The sequence below is a fragment of the Thalassophryne amazonica genome, chromosome 19, assembly GCF_902500255.1.
Source record: "Thalassophryne amazonica chromosome 19, fThaAma1.1, whole genome shotgun sequence".
NCBI classification, from domain to species: domain Eukaryota; kingdom Metazoa; phylum Chordata; class Actinopteri; order Batrachoidiformes; family Batrachoididae; genus Thalassophryne; species Thalassophryne amazonica.
The window spans coordinates 38,060,773-38,074,910 of NC_047121.1; the positions used below are offsets into that span (position 1 = coordinate 38,060,773).

General features: G+C 41.6%; 1 protein-coding gene across 2 annotated transcripts in view; it reads left to right on the plus strand.

The window, feature by feature from the left end:
* Positions 1 to 2,889: 2,889 nt before the first annotated feature.
* sptb (spectrin, beta, erythrocytic) overlaps positions 2,890 to 14,138 on the plus strand; it is a 118,692-nt gene continuing 107,443 nt past the window's right edge. Inside the window, exon 1 of one of the 2 annotated variants that reach the window (XM_034194863.1) lies at positions 2,890 to 3,151. The gene's annotated coding sequence lies outside the window, so the exon portion shown is untranslated. Of the gene's footprint in view, positions 3,152 to 13,115; positions 13,523 to 14,138 lie in introns of those variants that run through there. The other variant, XM_034194864.1, reaches the window with a different exon arrangement.

The following is a 14,138-nucleotide window of genomic DNA, read 5'->3' on the forward strand; positions in this document are numbered from 1 at the left end:
ATTGCTTTATGTTTTCTGTCTTGATGCTTTGATGTCTTCCTTGGTCTACCAGTAGGTTTGCCTTTAACAACCTTCCCATGTTGTTTCTCTTTTAAGAGTTTGATAATCCTCTCCTTTGTTTCAATTGACATCTCTCGTGTTGGAGCCATGATTCAGGTCAGTCCACTTGGTGCAACAGCTCTCCAAGGTGTGATCACTCCTTTTTAGATGCAGACTAATGAGCAGATCTGATTTGATGCAGGTGTTAGTTTTGGGGATGAAAATTTACAGGGTGATTCCATAATTTTTTCCTCAGAATTGAGTGATTCCATATTTTTTTCCCTCTGCTTGGTCTAAAAAAGTAACCATTACTGACTGCCACAATTTTTTTTTCCTGATTTCTTATAGTGTTTCTTAAAGCCAGAAAGTTGCCATTTGAAATGACTTTAGTTTTGTGTCATGTCTGTGATCTGCTTTTTTTTCTATAAAATTAAACAACTGAATGAACATCCTCCGAGGCCGGTGATTCCATAATTTTTGCCAGGGGTCCCAAGCATTGAGCCTTGGGGCACACCTTTCGAAATATTTAGGGAGGCAGAAGTGAGGCCATCTGCCTGTATACACTGTGTTCTCCCTGACAGGTAACTGTTGAACCATCCCACTGCTTGTTCTGATAGTCCAATGGAGGTAAGCCTTTGAAGAAGTATTTTATGGTCCAGTGTGTCAAAAGCTTTTGACAAATCAATAAACAGTACTGCACAGTGCTATTTATTGTTCAAGGTTTTAACCAGGTCATTGACAACTTTTGAAACAGCTGTTATTGTAAAATGTTGTTTTCTGAAACCGGATTGAAATTCATTCAGAATATTGTTTTTAACTAGTCTTTTAATTGCGTGCTGATAAGTGATTCCATTAATTTGTTTAATACTAACAATTTAGAAAGATGCTGCTTCTTTGCTGGTGTGTATGGAAATAAAAGCTATTATGAGGGTTTGAGCTTTACTCACTTTTTTAAACACACTGCCATTATATTAAACACAACTGTGTGTGGTGAACCTACATGTCAGGTGCATCTGTGTTCTTGAAATAACACAGTCACTACAACTTTTATTTGGTTTAAAGTGCAAAGCCTTTCTTGTGGCAGAGGACAGGTGCGCACCAACTTCACCACACCTCAGTTTTTTGTGCACTCGCCCATGGGTCCACAGATAAGTGCAACTCCATTTGGTATTGAAGAAAAATAGGTGCTGGGTATTAAAAAAAGAACTGCTTCAAGTGAAAACTACCAATGACAATTTTGTTGCATTCTTCTCCTTTGGGTCCACCTTTAAACAATAACATAACAATAAAATCATGCAAAATAGATGCAATCTCATTTTACATCCTAGTTTTGAAAATAACTTGAATATTGTATGCATGCTTATTTACAAACTCTTGCAGTACATAAAGGAGTTTTCAGAATTACAGTATGTGATATTTCCTCCATCTACATGCTTTTGATTAGTTGGCTGAATTATTTCAGGCAGATCCATTGATGGGGTTTTAAGTGTTATTTTGAACATGTATCCTACATTATCATTATGATGTACGGTGCTGGATGAAGAGTTAAACCCATATTGTCAAACATATTAACCATTAACACTGTTGAATTTTGGGGTGAATGTGAGGCATAATTGTAAAGCGCTTTGAGCATCTGATGCAGATGGAAAAGCGCTATATAAATGCAGTCCATTTACCATTTGAATTTCAATTGTATTTTGAACCTATTTGCAAATAGGATGTGGAATTACAATTCTAAATTTAAAAATTTTTGCACAATCCAGTAGAGGTGGGTGATACTGGGAATTTTGGTATTGATCCGATACCAAGTAAATACAGGCCTCATATTTAGACTTCAAAGATCCAAAGGATCCAAAAGACCTAGGATAGAATTTCACCAAACATTGTACGTGACAACAAAATACTTTATTATCACAATCAACATTTTTGTTTAAAAAAATATCACTCAACACAACTTAAAACAAAATCTCCTGAGGTAGAGGGCTGACAAACCACAATACAAGGGTGCGCTGCTCCGTGTTGTGTGACAGTGCAGCGCTGCTCTTACAGACAGAGTAGACTGATGAATCTGCGTGCGCAGCAGTCAGTGTGTGCGGGAGAGAAAAAAGCTTGAGTATCGATCTTTTTACACGAGGATCGTTCAATATCAATACCAGCATTGGTATAGATATATTAGGATCGATCCGCCCACCTCTACAATCCAGGTGGAAAACATCACTTCTCTGAGCACATTCCAGCACACAGGTGCCTCAGTGAGGAGGAATATTACAAATGTAAAACTGATGGCACACCCAAGCATCACCTGGCTGTATGTGACAAATAGATGGCTCTTTCCTTGAGGTGGAGATGGACCAGTCATCTGGCTGGGTGGTTGCCAACAACCACCCAGCGTGGTGCCATCTTGTGTGTGTGTGTGTGTGTGTGGTGGATGCAGCAACTTGCAGCACCAGCACAGTCTTCTGGTATTGACCAGACCTGTTTCCAGCCAGTTAAGAGGTGAAAGGATTGGGCTGGTGTTGACAGGCCTGTTCCACCTTTGGTGTAAGTATGCGCTCTCAGTGCCCCTTTAGGTTTAACAAAGGCAGTGACACATTTCAGAAGAAATTCCTCCAACAAGACACCTGTGACCTGTCACACACCTTTAATTATCTTTCATTAGTTTTTCAAAAGGAGTCTAACTGTATAATCAGCCTGCGGCGGGGGTGGGGGAGGGGGTGTTAACTGTCTGTGGCGGGTGTGGAGGTGACATTTTTTGGGTGTGTGCGCGCAAGTGGTGTTTGCACGATTAGAGTTTGAGTCCACCCGGTCGGTTGGGGGCGGGGTGGAACGCAGGACATCACCACAAGTGTCTCTGCCATTTAGAGTCGCCGGGTCTCGTCAGGAATGTGCGTTCCCAGCGCGCACGGATCATGTGCTGGATGCGCCTGCGTTATTTTTAACCCCGTAGGGTGGGTCGGCCGCTGGCTTTTGGGGATGACCGTGGATCAGCCTCTTCCCCTCGTGCCCCGGCCAGGACCGTGCGGAGAAGACGAGCCCGCTGCTTTCATGGGATTATAATTTCTTGACGAGCAGAAGATCAAGAAAAACTCTTTACAGGGACAAACGTCGAGAAGTAAGTGAAAAGAGGATGCGCGCTTTGTAAGTTTACTGCGCACCTGTTGGACGACAGGAGCGTCGTGTACAACAATGACGCAGCTGTGGGATCTCAACTTAAAATGAATTATATTTTCATCTCCTAAATCGTCACAGAGGTGTTTGTGTAGACGCGCTGGTGACATTACGCACGCTGTGCGTTTTTACGCACGAAAACGCGCTTTCCAAAAGTTGTTTTTCGGCACTAACCAAAGACGAGTGAGCATTATTCTTATGTGTCTGTTAAACTACTTTGTTGTTCCTAATCCGTGCGCGGACGAAGTGATTTTGTGCTTTTTAAAGCCCCTGGAACAAAAAAGATATAAGATCCTTTAATTCCCCTTAAAAGGACAAACGCGAGTGCGTCGCCGTCTCTGCGCGGAGAACAGACTTCGTATAAACAAACTCCAAGAATAGTTCATCGATTTATTGTCACATCTCTCACAGACTATTGCTCCAAACAAACTTTTCCCCCACCTCCCTCCCTCAGCTTGTGACTCCATCAGTGGCTCACAGCTCCATTTGCGCATAATCTTAAATTCACGACGAAGTGTACAAGCAGGGATCAGTGTGGTGTTGACCTCTACACTGACCTCTGGCCACTTGTCAACCCCCCTGCAGGCCTCCATCTCCTCAATCCAGTCTCTGCTACTACAGTTTCTCAAACACTGTAGGTCACTCACCATCCTCACCACATCCATCTGTTATTTCATCCTCTGGCTGCTACACTCACATTAATGTGCTAATTTCTGCAGAGATAATGTGTGGGTGCATCAACAGCGGTTCTGCTTACAGCTCACACAGTGTGGCTTTCCACTTATTGCTCATCTCAGGGCATCCACTGATGTCAAGTAACAACAAACAGAGTGAAATAGTGACACATCTGCAGGAAGCTTATAATCAATGAAAATGATTTTCTCCACACACACATGAACAGGGTACTGTTTGGTTCAGAGTAACTACACTGTATCTTCTAACTCAGTAAACCTTAATAGTAAAAAACTAATTCGCACCTTTATGAGTGATTTTGCTGATCTTGCAAAGGCAGTCATACGCAGATGAAACTGCCTTTTATTATTGTAATCGAGTGAAAATAGTTCATTTTAATTTGATTCTTTTTCAATATACTGTTGCCTAAAATCACAATGTCTGTGGGCTTTATATTCTTCACATTATGTTCCCCTCTGCATTCAGCAGAACAGGTTTTTCATTTGCTATGCAACAACTGGAGAAAATCTAGAAACAATCACCTTTCTTGACAGTGTAGGACAAGTGGTTAGTGTGCTTGTTTCCATTGTGAAAAGTTAGCGGTTCAAACCCCACCCCTGCCTGTTCTCTCCATATAATATGGCGTTGTGTCAGGAAGGTCATCCGGTATAAAAACTTGTGCCAATTTAATATGCAAACCCACCTTGGATTTCCTGTGGCGACCCCAAATGAAAAACAAGGGTGAAGCCGAAGGAAATTATTATTCAGCGTCATACTCTTTCTACAGGAAAATGTTCTTTTTCATACCGCTTGGACTATAAAGGTATCTAGATAAAATTTTCTTACCAGTATAAACAAAGTCTAAAAATGTCTTATTTGTATCAAATTAGCCAATACTTGCCAATAAAAGCACTGATTACACGACAAGTTATTCCATTGTGTACTGTATGTCCTAGTAGCTTTGCCTTTGATGGAAACATAATGAGGAAGCAGTAATGTCCAACCCAGTCTCAGGTTGGTTACAGTAGAATGTGCGGTGGTGAGATGATGCATGTGCTGCTGTAAATTATGTCACCAACTTCAATTGCAAAATAAAAAAAAAATCCTGTGCAAAGGATGGCTGAAAAGTTGATGAAATGACACCACATGTGGGTCATTTTGCAACATAGACCTTTTCAAGGTCTAGTCCGTGATTCTGCAGCCAATTTTGACCTAAGGTGATGGTCTAGTGGTTAAGGTGTTGGGCTTGAGACCAGAAGATCCTCGGTTTAAATCCTCGCCTGACTGGAATATCACTAAGGGCCCTTGGGCAAGGTCCTTAATCCCCTATTGCTCCCGGTGCGTAGTGAGCGCCTTGTATGGCAGCACCCTGACATCGGGGTGAATGTGAGGCATAATTGTAAAGTGCTTTGAGCGTCTGATGCAGATGGAAAAGCGCTATATAAATGCAGTCCATTTACCATTTAATTGGTCCCACCTAAGATGACTAAACAACAATTTTCAGTCTCTCTATACTGACTCAAAAATGTATGATAACCATCCCAGAGTGGTAGGCCTAGGCTTTAAGGGTCAATGAAAGAGTACAGATTACAAAATACCCCAATTATTTTGACAAACATGAAACTATTTTTCTGATCATAAGGAGTCCAAAAAAGGTATAGTTTGGACTAGCTATGACCAAACATTGTGGAGTTACAGGTTAAAGGCCAATCTTATGGGCAGAATGTACAGGAGTCAAAAATTAAAGTTGCCCCACTTGAGGTAAAAGGTAATGCAACTTAATTGGATTAAAACATTTTTTATAGATTTGACTCTTTTGAATGCTTAGTCTCAAGGTTATGGGCAAAGAAAGTCAACATCCATCGATCCTATGACATGTTACCATGTAACCTGATAACAAAATATAACAGATGGTGCAAACCATTCCTTTTTGAAATCCTTTTAGCTCAACCAATAATCTGCATCACTTTTTGCCATAATTGGAGCAACTTTAATTTTTCACCCCTGCTCAAACTGAAATCTGCCTTTGTCACAGTTTTACTGTTTTTAACCCATAACTCCACAACTTCCAATTACAGATAGCCCAAACTATACATTTTTGAAATCCTTATGATCCGGCAAATAATGTGGAATACCATCCAACATGAATGAAGCATTTTAAAATTTGGAACCCTGTGTAATCCTTCTTTGACTCCAATCTGGCTTAACTGTAGCTGCCACTGTGGAAAGGTTATCATACACACTTTAGTGAATGCTGTTGTGTACCGAGACTGGATTGTAAGTAGCTTTAGGTGATATCAAAAACCTGTGTGGCCCTTAACTAGTCCACATAATTTTTCAGATTCCATGGTGTAAAATATTTTCTCCTGATAGTCAATAAAATCTTCAACAACAGATATGATGTCACTGTTGCACCAAGATTTCTTGTGAGCCAAATGTTCCTACATACTTGTAAACAGGTGGAAAGCAAATTGTACCAAATGAGGAGAGTATGGTGGAGGCAGTCTACCAGCTGAAAGCAACAGAAACGTAGTACAGTCATTATTTTTCCGGGGTATTCTGTCTTGATGGCTTCATGTAACTGGGAGCTGGTGTCGTACTCTCTGTTTTATTGTTTGGCCCTTAGGATGGTAGCACATGAACACAGTGCCAATTGACTCCCAGAAAAGTGAGGCCATCACATTCCCTTCAGATCTGATGACCTTGGCTTTTGTTAAAGGGGTGACAATGTGCACTTACACTGGATGAATTATTTCTTTGTCTCTGGCTGATAGCGATGCACTCAGCGTTTTTCCTGAGTAAGGGAATTTGATGAAATTAGTTGGACCTGCTTCAAAATGTTCTATTTTTTTTTATTTGTTTAACCAGGTTAGTCCCATTGAGATCAAGATCTCTTTTTACAAGGGAGACCTGGACAATTATAAAGTTTCCAGTTCACCTAACCTGCATGTCTTTGGATGTGGGAGGAAACCAGAGCACCCAGAGGAAACCCACGCAAACATGGGGAGAACATACAAACTCCACACAGAAAAGCCACAGGTGGGAATCAGTCCCATGACCTTGTTGCTGTGAGGCAACAGTGCCAACTACAACCCCAATTCCAATGAAGTTGGGATGTTGTGTGAAATGTTTTTTTGTTTTTGTGCAAATATTTGCTCATTTTGAAATGGATGCCTGCAACACATTTCGAAAAAGCTGGGACAGGGGCAACAAAACACTGGGAAAGTTGATGAATGCTCAAAGAACACCTGTTTGGAACATTCCACAGGTGAACAGATTAGCTGGAAACAGGTGAGTGTCATGATTGGGTATAAAAGGAGCATTGCCAAAAGGCTCAGCTGTTCACAAGCAAAGATTGTGCGAGGATCACCACTTTGGGAACAACTGCATGAAAAAAATAGTCCAACAGTTTAAGAACAATGTTTCTCAACATTCAATTGCAAGGAATTTAGGGATTCCATCATCTACAGTCCATAATATAACCAGAAGATTCAGAGAATCTGGAGAACTTTCTACACGTAAGCGGCAAGGCCGAAAACCAACATTGAATGCCTGTCACCTTCAGCTCCTCAGGCGGCACTGCATTAAAAACCAACATCATTGTGTAAAGGATCTTACCGCGTGGGCTCAGGAATACTTCAGAAAACCATTGTCAGTTAACACAGTTCGTCGCTACATCTACAAGTGCAAGTTAAAACTCTACCATGCAAAGCGAAAGCCATACTTCAACAACATCCAGAAACGCCATCACCTTCTCTGGGCCCGAGCTCATTTGAAATGGACAGACGCAAAGTGGAAAAAGTGTGCTGTGGTCTGATGAGTCCACATTTCAAATTGTTTTTAGAAATCATGGACACCGTGTCCTCTGGACAAAAGAGAAAAAAGATGATCCAGATGGTTATCAGAGCAAAGTTCAAAAGCCAGCATCTGTGATGGTATGGTGGTGTGTTAGTGTCTATGGCATGGGCAACTTACACATCTGTGATGGCACCATCAATGCTGAAAGGTACATCCAGATTTTGGAGCAACACATGCTGCCATCCAAGCAACGTCTTTTTCAGGGAGGTCCCTGTTTATTTCAGCAAGACAATGCCAAGCCACATTCTGCACATGTTACAACAGCATGGCTTCGCAGTAAAAGAGTGCAGGAACTAGACTGGTCTGCCTGCGGTCCAAACCTGTTGCCCATTGAAAATGTGTGGTGCATTATGAAGTGCAAAATACGACAACGGAGACCCCGGACTGTTGAACAACTGAAGTCGTACATGAAGCAAGAATGGGAAAGAGTTCCACCTACAAAGCTTCAACAATTAGTGTCCTCAGTTCCCAAACACTTATTGAGTGTTGTTAGAAGGAAAGGTGATGTAACACAGTGGTAAAAACACCACTGTCCCAGCTTTTTTGAAACGTGTTGCAGGCATCCATTTCAAAATGAGCAAATATTTGCACAAAACAATAAAGTTTATCAGTTTGTACATTAAATATTTTGTCTTTGTGGTGTATTCAATTGAATATAGGCTGAAGAGGATTTTCAAATCATTGTATTCTGTTTTTATTTACATTTTACACAATGTCCCAACTTCATTGGAATTGGGATTGTACTAATCCACCGTGCTGCCCTTGGTATGCTTGTGACTGTGGGCCAGAAAACACGACATCCAGTCAGAAGAAACCTTTGACATTTCGAAACAATTCAAGATGAAACAATTACCATGTTTCTGATTGATGGTCTGTCTCAAAATCATTCATCACCATACAGTGACCATGATTCATTCTTTTCCTGGCTGGTGGCAGGTGCTGCCCATTCAGACCCTAGAACATCTTGAAGGGTGTAATTCCTCCCGGTTCTTTTTGTAATATACTGCCCCTTGCAAAGAACAAAATCATTCTATTCCTCAGTTTGAATTTATTGAAAGTCACGCTGAACACCAGGCCCGGGTCCCCAGAGACACAGTCCACACACGGACTCCATCTTCTGAAAGACCTTGAACGTGGCTAACAAAATGCTTTTGTACAAGACAATGTAGGTGGTACAGTGGGTGGGTTTTAGTCTCACAAACCTAATCTTACTGGCTCCCTTCCTTTATCTGAAACTTGCACATGCGTGATGGAAGTGAAACCTAACTCTTCTGTTGAGACCTTGAACCAGTTCCAACCAGGTTCCAGACACTTCTAATCATATAACAAAAGCAAATACTCGATAACTAACATAAAATAAGGAATCAGCATAGATATTATTGAACAAGGGTATCTCCACACCTTTGAAATTCTGCCACATGCTATTGCACTGCTGATGAAACTGGAGCGTCACGCACTAACATGTCAACCATATCACCATGCATGTCCTTTGGTAATAATCTCGCTGTGGGTACTTGATGAAGTTTTGATGCCACATTTTTTGCCTGTTTTTGACAAATATTCTGTATCTCTGACTTTAAGCATCTTCAATATAACTGCAAATGTAAGAACAATAAAATTACTTGCTGTTTAAATGAGCTGGCAGCCGATACTGTGGGTAGGTGTTGGTTTGCCATGTCCTTATTTTTGGTACTTTATAACTCTGATGGCATCATCTCCCTGTTGCTCAGTGAGACAACAGTGAATATGTAACCTTTGTCTCACAGGGATGTAAAAACTATGAGGGTGCCTTGCTGTCATAAAGAGAAGAAATGGAGCAGTTGGTGCAGGAGAGGTAGTAGGGTCCAGGTTGTGTGTGTGTGATGTGATAAGGGGATCTCCGGTGGTGGGTGGAGCATTCCTGGGCTGATAACCAGCCCTCTGCTGAGTGCTGATACCGAGGAGGACCTGTGGGATGCCGTCACTGTGCATCTCTGAGGGCGTCTTCTCTCAACGACGTTGACAAACACGATCCTCCGTGGCCACATTCTGAGTTCACGGTGGTGTTTTATGCAAATTTTCTGGCAGGACTAAGCAAAATTCAGCTGTTATCTGCCTATAAATATTAAAAATAAGTGCATTGCTCTTTTTGTTCTGACACCAGGTTTGACCTCGGAGATATTAGATTTCAAAATGATAAACAGAAGGAATATGATGTAAAATAAATGCAGGTTGTAACCCTTATTTGAAGTCCTTTCACTTTTGCAGAGCTGCACTGAAATTGATGGTATTTATGTTAAAAATTAAAACTCATTGACATCAGCATCTTTAAAAATATTACACATACTGTAATTTAACAAATGTTTGTCTGTTCCCCTCCTTCTCCCAGGTCCTTCAGTTGATTTCAGCTAAACTTGACTTGCGGATATTGATCGATCCCACAGCTGTCCTAAAGGACTCGTTTTGGCAAAGGTCAAACTTAGCACATATATGTAAGTGGTGTAGTGTAATTGCCCAGCTGAGGTCAAATTTGCCGAAGGCCGGTAGGTCAAAATTTAATTTTTCCCAATCTGATTTGCACCAAACATGGCACTAATATGTACAGTGAGGCAAATAAATATTTGATCCACTGTTGATTTTGCAAGTTTTCCCACAAAGAATGGAAAGGGTGTGTAATTTTTATTGTAAGTACACTGTGAGAGACAGAAACTTAAAAAAAGAAAAAAAAATTGCATTGAAAGATTTTTGAGTCAGACTTGTTTCTGGTGTGGGCTGGCCTCCACCAGGGCTGTGCCTTGGCACCAATCCTGCTTGTGATATTCACTGACAGAATATTGAGGCGTATTCGGGGGAGGAGGGTTTTCAGTTTGGTGGGCTCAGGGTCTCATCGCTGCTTTTGAAGATGCTGTGGTCCTGTTGGCTTCATCAGCCTTGGAACTCTAACACTCACTGGATCAGTTCGCAGCCGAGTGTGGAGCGGCTGGGATGACGTTCAGCACCTCTAAATCTGAGGCCATGGTGCTCAGCAGGAAACTGATGGATTGCCTACTCTGGGTAGGGAATGAGGTCTTGCCTAGGTGAAGGAGTTGAAGTACCTTGGGGTCTTGTTCACGAGTGAGGGGACAGTGGAGCGCAAGATTGGCTGGAGAATCGGCGCAGCAGGGGTGGTGTTGCATTTGCTCTACCTTACTGTTGTGATAAAAAGGGAGCTGAACCAAAAGGCGAAGCTCTTGATCTACTAGTCAATCTTCGTTCCTACTCTCACCTATGGTCATGAGGGCTGGGTCGTGGCCGAAAGAACTACAACCCCTGGCAAAAATTATGGAATCACCGGCCTCGGAGGATGTTCATTCAGTTGTTTAATTTTGTAGAAAAAAAGCAGATCACAGACATGACACAAAACTAAAGACATTTCAAATGGCAACTTTCTGGCTTTAAGAAACACTATAAGAAATCAAGAAAAAAAGATTGTGGCAGTCAGTAACGGTTACTTTTTTAGACCAAGCAGAGGAAAAAAATATGGAATCACTCAATTCTGAGGAAAAAATTATGGAATCACCCTGTAAATTTTCATCCCCCAAATTAACACCTGCATCAAATGAGATCTGCTCATTGACATTGACCCTATGTGTCTTTTTGCAAGGAATGTTTTCACAGTTTTTGCTCTATGGCAAGATGCATTATCATCTTGAAAAATGATTTAATCATCCCCAAACATCCTTTCAATTGTCCAAAATATCAACATAAACTTGTGCATTTATTGATGATGTAATGACAGCCATCTCCCCAGTGCCTTTACCTCACATGCAGCCCCATATCATCAATGACTGTGGAAATTTACATGTTCTCTTCAGGCAGTCATCTTTATAAATCTCATTGGAAAGGCACCAAACAAAAGTTCCAGCATCATCACCTTACCCAATGCAGATTCGAGATTCATCACTGAATATAACTTTCATCCAGTCATCCACAGTCCACAATTGCTTTTCCTTAGCCCATTGTAACCTTGTTTTTTTCTGTTTAGGTGTTAATGATGCCTTTCGTTTAGCTTTTCTGTATGTAAATCCCATTTCCTTTAGGCGGTTTCTTACAGTTCGGTCACAGACGTTGACTCCAGTCTCCTCCCATTCGTTCCTCATTTGTTTTGTTGTACATTTTTCGATTTTTGAGACATATTGCTTTAAGTTTTCTGTCTTGACGCTTTGATGTCTTCCTTGGTCTACCAGTATGTTTGCCTTTAACAACCTTCCCATATTGTTTGTATTTGGTCCAGAGTTTAGACACAGCTGACTGTGAACAACCAACATCTTTTACAACATTGCGTGATGATTTACTCTCTTTTAAGAGTTTGATAATCCTCTCCTTTGTTTCAGTTGACATCTCTCGTGTTGGAGCCATGATTCATGTCAGTCCACTTGGTGCAACAGCTGTCCAAGGTGTGATCACTCCTTTTTAGATGCAGACTAACGAGCACAAAACTGTGGTTTTGCAACAAGCAGATGCTTAAAGCGCTTTACAATGGTGGCTCACATCTTAGATTCTGGAATTGCCCAGGCATGGTCAAGTCTGCCGAAGATCAATTATTGGGGTCAAAGGTCAAGATTTTAATTTTCGCTCCAATTTGCACCAAACCTGGCACACAGCCAGAGAGCTGATGATTAAATCATTTTTCAAGATGATAATGCATCTTGTCATAGAGCAAAAACTGTGAAAACATTCCTTGCAAAAAGACACATAGGGTCAATGTCAATGAGCAGATCTCATTTGATGCAGGTGTTAATTTGGGGGATGAAAATTTACAGGGTGATTCCATAATTTTTTCCTCAGAATTGAGTGATTCCATATTTTTTTCCTCTGCTTGGTCTAAAAAAGTAACTGTTACTGACTGCCACAATCTTTTTTTCTTGATTTCTTATAGTGTTTCTTAAAGCCAGAAAGTTGCCATTTGAAATGACTTTAGTTTTGTGTCATGTCTGTGATCTGCTTTTTTTCTACAAAATTAAACAACTGAATGAACATCCTCCGAGGCCGGTGATTCCATAATTTTTGCCAGGGGTTGTAGATCGCGGGTACAAGTAGCTGAAAAGGGCTTCCTTAGGAGGGTGGCTGGGCTATCCCTTAGAGATCGGGTGAGAAGCTCGGTCATCCGTGGGGAGCTTGGAGTAGAGCCACTTCCCCTTGTGTTGAAAGGAGCCAGTTGAGGTGGTTCGGGCATCTGGTAAGGATTCCCCCTGGGCGCCTCCCTAGGGAGGTGTTCCAGGCACGTCCAGTTGGGAAGAGACTGTGGGAAAGACCCGGGAATAGGTGGAGAGATTATGTCTCCACACTGGCCTGGGAACGCGAGGTGGCTCGGGAAAGAGAAGCCTGGGGTCCCCTGCTGGAGCTCTTGCCCCCGCGACCTGATCCCGGATAAGCGGTTGAAGATGAGTGATTATCTGAATTTTGTTTTTTAGATTCTGTCTCTCACAGTTGAAGTGCACCTACAATAAAAATTACAGACCTCTATTCTTTGTAAGTGTGGAAAACTTGGAAAATCAACAGCGGATCAAACACTTATTTACCTCACTGTTTGTCAAAGAAGTAGCATTTCTACTGTGGTTTTGCAACAAGCAGATGCTTAAAGCGCTTTACAATGGTGGCTCACATCTTAGATTCTGGAATTGCCCAGGCATGGTCAAGTCTGCCGAAGATCAATTATTGGGGTCAAAGGTCAAGATTTTAATTTTTGCTCCAATTTGCACCAAACCTGGCACACAGCCAGAGAGCTCAGAGATGAAGAGATGAAGACTGAGTTACCTTCTAGGAGGTGAGTCAGAATTGTCATACACCGGGGTCCAGAATTGCCCAGCAAGGTCAAATTTGCATTGGGGACAAGTTAATGTCTTCCTGCTTTTTTTGTCTCAATAATTAATTTTGGCAAAGGTCATGGTCAAGGTATTTAATTTTCAACCTAATTAGGATCAAAAGTGATAGACTCCTAGTGAAACCAGCCACAGATCATTCATTTGGGGGAAGGTCAAAGTCACTGGGGTCAAATGCGAGATTGCTGTACCCCTTAATGTCTTCATGCCCACGAGTGCAAATACAGTGTTAGATATCTGAGTAATGTCACGATACTGTGCCAGTTTAAACAAAGCCCACTTATTTCCTCCATGTAGGACAGCTTTTGTCCATGCAGGACTATGAATTGAGTTTTGAAGGCACATCTTTTGAGACTGGAAAAGATGCACCCCCCCGCCACACACACACACACACACACACACACACACACACACACACACACACACACACACACACACACACACACACACACACACACACACACACACACTTTCAGATTTCAAAATTGTGATCCTTAATAATATTCACTCTAAAGAGTACTCGTCTAGTGTTTCTTTAACATATTCTACTTGTACATTACC